The following is a 6626-nucleotide window of genomic DNA, read 5'->3' on the forward strand; positions in this document are numbered from 1 at the left end:
CACCCAGACGCCCCACTGCTCATTGGCTTCTGACACAGGTGTCCATCTGTGCATCCACCACCCCAGCCCTCGGGCATCGCATTCCTGTCATTCTGGAAGGTTCCGTCCCAGGTGTGCCTTCCCCGTCGCCACCCCTGCCGGGTGACCGCCGATGGCTTTCCTCCACTCAGCGTTAGGTGTTCTCCTTCCTTTCAAATCGTGGTAAAATACAGAAAACAAAATCTCGCATCTTAACCATTTCTAAGCGTTCGGTTCAGGGACATTGAGTACATTTTCGGTGTCCAGCAGCTGTCGCCACCCTCCCCCTCCAGAACGTTTCCATCGTCCCACAGCGGAACTCCGTCCCCAGTGGCTCCCCAGCCCAGCTGCTCCGTCTTTGTGCCTCGGATCGCTGCAGGATGTCCTGCGAGTGGATCCTACAGGACTTGTCCTTTTGTGACTGGCCTCCTGGCGGATCATAACATCCTCGGGGGTCACCCATGTCCTGGCGCGCCCGGGCTTCATTCCCGGAAGGTTAAAGAACAGCGCGTCGTGTGTCCCTGCCTCCGTGACGCACAGCTGGGTGGCGTCCACGCTCCCGATGCTGTGGGTCATGCTGCTGCGAGCCTGCGCACATGCATTCCTGATCCAGGCCGCGCTCCTGTGTGTCGCCTTGCGGGGGAGGTTGCTGCTGGCTCGGGGAGCTCATATACATGGAGCCTCGTGCCCTCTGTTTGGCCGCCTCTGCTCCACCTGCCGTCCGAGATGTTTGTCCGGGTTGCCATGCGTGCCCATAGTTTGTTCTGGTTGCTCCCTGATGTTCCTCTGCGGATTCAGCACAGGGGCGGACTGTTCTTTTGCCGACGGACAGATGCTCGGGGCTGTTCTGGGAGTGAGGAGTCAGAGGTGCTGTGTCTGTTTCTCAGAGCTGATGTGTGCACAGCCCGCCCCTCTGCGCAGCTCAAGGTTCTATTTTCTATATTCTTTCACTGACCACGATGAATAATTCTTACAAGGAGCAAAATTTAAATATATTTTAATGCACTTGATACATAATTCTTGTACAGAACATATAAAGAAATGATCAATACTACACAAGAATTTACGAGAGCACTTTTGAAATAGCCATGTTGATAAAAGGACACAGCTCTTTTTCTACATCAGTGTCCGAAAAAATCATTAAAGGAACACTGTAATATTTTGAGTCCACTTCTATTCGAGTTAATTTTTAATAATATCTGGAATATTTAAGAGCATATGGGTTCCACTAAGAAAGCAAAATCATTGAAGTCTCTAAATTCATCCTCACTCCACAGGAGATGGGCCACATTGACATTTGGGTTATCCTGGGCTCCATCATTTACTAGCTGGGTGTTCCTCTACCACACAGGATAGTACTCTTTCAGCATATTAAAAATTGTATTTGCTTTTAACTGTGGAATTCTAGCGGGGATTCCTCCCTAAATTGTGGAAGCACACACCCTTAAAAAGGATGCCAAATGCTTTGTTCCAAGTTCGACGTGGCCAAAAGTGTTCCAGATGTTCAGAATCAATCATTTGGTTGCATTTACATGGCCAGGAAAATGCATAATTTCTGAACTGTATTCATAAGGAAAATTACCGTAGTTTCAAACATTTAGTCTCTTGTGTGTGGATAATGAGACAATTGTATTAATTTGACCTTTGGATGGCACCCTCATCCTTCAGTTCTTGCCATAGTCCTTGTCATGTAATTTTACATGTCATCAAAAGTGGTCTTGTCTTTGCCTGTCTTCCCAGTTGTTTCTTCTGTGTAATCATTACTTCATCTTATAGAAACTTCCTGAGGGCTGGGGCGATGCTTGAAATGGTCTTTGATGCCTGGCATAATGCCTGAGGAACAGAAATTTTTCTATAATTCTAGAGTTATTGGATTTTCTCTTCCTAGAATCTATATTGGTTTTCACATTTTAACAACTCAGAGCTTAAGGTTTCTGTAATAATCAATGTCAACAAAATATTTCAGCTGCCAGGCCAAAGAGTAAGTTGAGACATTTTTTCAGCCTCCTCATGTAGCCATGCCCAGAAGTATCCCTTGAACACTTTGTCACCTGGTTGCATTATTTGCATTCTTACCACTCCAGCTGTTAAATTTTAACATGTCTGGATTCCTTGTTGTCACCAAAAATGCCTTCAAAAAGGTTACACAGTGAAGTAACTAAAAACCACAAGATAAGGAGCAGATTGCCTGTGCAATTAAAGGCATCTTTGGGCACCTGGTGGCTCAGTTGGTTGAGGGTCTGACTCAATTTCCTCTCAGGTCATGATCTCAGGGTTGTGGGATCCAGCCCCGAGGCCAGCTCCTCACTGAGCATGGAGTCTGCTTAAAATTCTCTCTCTCCTTCCCCTTCTGCTCCTCCCCCCACCCTCATGTGTGCTTGCATGCACGTGCTCTCTCTCTTTAAAAAATAAAATTAAAAAATAAATAAAAGCAACAAAACAAGGCCAGAAAGAGGATTTAATTATCTCACCTACATGTATGTTTTTAATTATTTTATTATTTTTTTCATCATGATAAGTGTACCCTTTAATCCCCATCACATATTTCACCCATCTCCCCCACCCACCTCCCCTCTGGTAACCATCAGTTTGTTCTCTATAGTTGAGAGTCTGTTTCTTGGTTTCTCTTTCTTCTTTTTTTTTTCTTTGTTCTTTTGTTTTGTTTCTTAAATTCCACATATGAGTGAAATCATATGGTATTTGTCTTTTTCAGTCTGACTTATTTTACTTAGCGTTATACTCTCTAGCTCTATCTATGTCATTGAAAATGGCAAGATTTTTTAATAATATTTATAAATATTTGTAATATTTTATATTACATATATATAAGATATCACATCTTCTTCATCCATTCATCAATTGTTGGACACTTGGGCTGCTTCCATAGTTTGGCTATTATAAATAATGCTGCAATAAACATAGGGGTGCATGTATCTCTTTGAATTCCTGTTTTTGTATTTTTTGGGTAAATGCCTAGTACTGCGGTTACTGGATCATAGGGTAGTTCTATTTTTAATTTTTTGAGGAATTCCATACTGTTCTCCAGAGTGGTTGTAGCAGTTTGCATTCCCACCAACAGTGCATGAGAGCTCCTATTTCTTCACATCCTAACACTTGTTTCTTGTGTTTTTGATTTTAGCCATTCTGATAGGTGTGGAGTGGTATCTCATTGTGGTTTTGATATGCATTTCCCTGATGATAAGTGATGTTGAACATCTTTCTATGTGTCTGTTGGCCATCTGGAAGTCTTCTTTGGAGAAATGTCTGTTCGTGTCTTCTGCCCATTTTTAAACTGGACTGTTTGTTTTTTGGATTTGAGTTGTATAAGTTCTTTATATATTTTGGATACTAACCCTTTATTGGATAAGTTATTTGCAAATATTTTCTTCCATTCAGTAGGTTGCCTTTTAGTTTTGTTGGTTGTTTCTTTTGCTGTGTGGAAACTTTTTATTTTGATGTGGTCCCAATAGTTTACTTTTGCTTTCATTTCCCTTGCCTCAGGAGGCATATCTAGAAAAATGTTGCTGTGGCCGACGTCAGAGCCATTACTGCCTGTGCTGTCTTCTAGGATTTTTATGGTTTCAGGTCTCACATTTAAGTTTTTAATCCATTTTGAGTTTATTTTTGTGTATGGTGAAAGAAAGTGGGCCAGTTTCATTCTTTTGCATGTAACTGTCCAGTTTTCCCAACACCATTTGTTGAAGAGATTTTTTTTTTCCCTTTGTATACTCATTTTTCCTTTGTGGAAGATTAATTGACAATATAATCATGGGTTTATTTCTGCGTTTTCTATTCTCTTCTATTAGTCTATGTCTATTTTTATGCCAGTGTCATATTGTTTTAATATGTATTTTTGTATTTGTATTATACCACTTTGTATTATAACTTGAAGACTGAAATTATAATGCCTCCAGTTGTTTTTGTTTTTCAAAATTGCTTTGGCTATTTAGGGTCTTTTGTGACTCCATATAAATTTTAGGATTTTTCTAGTTCTGTGAAAAATGCTGGTGGTATTTCGATAGGGATTGCATTAAATGTGTAGATTGCTTTGGGTATTATAGCTGTTTTAACAATATTTGTTCTTCCAATCCATGAACATGGAATGTCTTTCCATTTCATTGCATTGTCTTGTATTTCTTTCAAGAGGCGTTTTATAGTTTTTAGAATACAGGTCTTTAACCTCTTTGGTTAAGTTTATTCCTAGATATGTTATTGTTTTTGGTGTAATTGTAAATGGGATTGTTTTCTTACTTTCACTTTCTGCTGCTTTATTATTAATGTATAGGAATGCAATGGATTTCTGTACAATGACTGAGACTTTGCTGAATTCATTTATCAATTCCAGGAGTTTTTTGGTGAAGTCTTTAGGATTTTATATACATAGTATCATGTCATCTGCAAATAGTGAGAATTTTACTTTTTCCTTATAAATTTGAGTGCCTTTTATTTCTTTATGTTGTATAATAGCTATGGCTAGGACTTCCAGTACTATGTTGAATAAAAGTGGTGAGAGTTCCAAGACTGAAACAATCCTGTTTATAGGAGGCCTTCAATTTTCCACTCTTCTTTCCCGTGTTCGGTACAAATATGGTATCAAGAGTCAGCTTCAACCCTTCAGCCAACTTACTCTCCAAAGAGATTTCTGTTCCAAGAGTATTGTCTGTGTTTCATTTCTGGGTGAAGGTAAGTCCATAGTTACAGACCTTATATTTGGTCTCTATGTTTCCTGACGCTTTCCCTGTATCAGTGTAAGCATGACCAGAAGTAGAAAATTCCACTCCACTACAACATTTGGTTCTCAGATCTATTTTGACCATGCTGAATCCATATCCTTTATTGAAGACATCCTTGGTGGCCTTTCCTAGGTCACAGTAAGTCGGTGTGTTACACATATCTCCGACCAGAGGGCCTGTCTCTGCTCCACCAGGGCGACGCTGAAGGTTGATACAGACTTTTCTGGACCAACCATCTATGGCTGGGCTGTGTTAGCCTTTGAAGGTTGGCTTACTGGCTATCAGGTGAGTTTTGACATAGCCAAATCCAAACTGTCACAGAATAATTTCGCCCTGGGTTACAAGGCTGCAGACTTCCAGCTGCACACTCATGTGACTGACGGCACTGAATTTGGAGGGTCTATCTATCAGAAGGTTAAGGAGAAGACTGAAACGTCAATAAACCTTGCCTGGACAGCCGGCAGTAACAATACCCATTTTGGCATTGCTGCTAAACACAAGCTGGACTGTAGAACTTCTCTATCTGCTCACGTAAATAATGCCAGCCTGATTGGACTGGGTTTGTACTCAGACTCTTCGACCAGGCGTCAGACTGACCCTATCAGCTTTAATTGAAGGAAAGAACTTCAATGCAAGGTTGGGTTGGAATTTGAACTAGAAGCTTAATGTGGTTTTAAGTAAAGCATCTCATTTGTCCCTGGAGGTGAAGAGAACCCACTATGTTCTGGCCTTAAAATTCTTCTGTCAGTCCCGGGGAGGTTTTCTGGGGACCCTCTATCACTATCGCCCTAGACCTTACCCCACTGCTCTCCTGCCCTGACTCCCTGACTCCTGCATCCCGCCACTCAGGCTCTCATTCTGGAAGAGTATATCCCCTCGTAGCCTCCTGAGTAAAGGAGCATGAATGGTAAAATGTTTAAGACTTGGCATTTTTCAAGATTTTTTTTCTAGATGATACAAGAAGATGAAATTATGGAAGGTAGCCTGTCGGAAAGCCAACCGTGACTGAAGAATTGGTGCTGAGATGTGAAGGAGGAATATTGTATCAGTTATAGTTTGCTCTAGAGCTATTCTTATTGTTTTCCTAGTACAGCTAGTTTTTTTAAAAAATAAAATCATGTATGCATTCATTTAAAGCTTTGCATTCTACAAAAGCATGTGCTAAAAAAAGGGCATATGGGATAAATAGGGTTAGGGGCAGACCATACTGTCTAACTTCATAAAAGGAGCACTAACAAAAACTATAAATATGTATTATTTATTTATTTTTTTTAAAGATGTTATTTATTTATTTGACAGAGAGAGATACAGCGAGAGAAGGAACACAAGCAGAGGGAGTGGGAGAGGGAGAAGCAGGCTTCCTGCTGAGCAGAGAGCCTGATGCGGGGCTTGATTCCAGGACCCTGGGATCATGACTTGAGCTGAAGGCAGATGCTTAATGACTGAGCCACACAGGCACCCCTAAATATGTATTTTTTTAAAAATATTTTATTCATCTATTTAGAGAAAGAGAGAGAGCCTGTGCGCGTGAGCATGGGGAGGGGCAGAGGAAGAGGGAGAGAGAGAATCTCAAGCAGACTCCGTACTGAGGACAGAGCCCTGTGTGGGGCTCGATCTCGCAACCCTGAGACCATGACCTGAGCAGAAACCGAGAGTCAGATGCTTAACCAACTGAGCCACCCAGGTGCCCCTATTTTTCTTTTTTTAATGGCTCAGTTGGTCTCCACTAGCAGCTTGCCCTGTGTAGCATTTGAATTTAGGGACTTACACTTTCTTCCTTGAAATACAGGGCTATTTGCTTCCAAGAGGCCAGGTTTATCAAAATTAAAAATCTGATTCAGGAGGATTCATCATTTTTTTTAAATACAGAAGGGG

General features: G+C 41.2%; 1 pseudogene; it reads left to right on the forward strand.

Moving 5' to 3' along the window:
- Window positions 1–4605: 4605 nt before the first annotated feature.
- Window positions 4606–5417, forward strand: LOC118533202 (non-selective voltage-gated ion channel VDAC3 pseudogene; annotated as a pseudogene).
- The last annotated feature ends 1209 nt before the right edge of the window (window positions 5418–6626 follow it).

Source organism: Halichoerus grypus, chromosome 5 (assembly GCF_964656455.1).
Source record: "Halichoerus grypus chromosome 5, mHalGry1.hap1.1, whole genome shotgun sequence".
Taxonomy (NCBI): Eukaryota; Metazoa; Chordata; class Mammalia; order Carnivora; family Phocidae; genus Halichoerus; species Halichoerus grypus.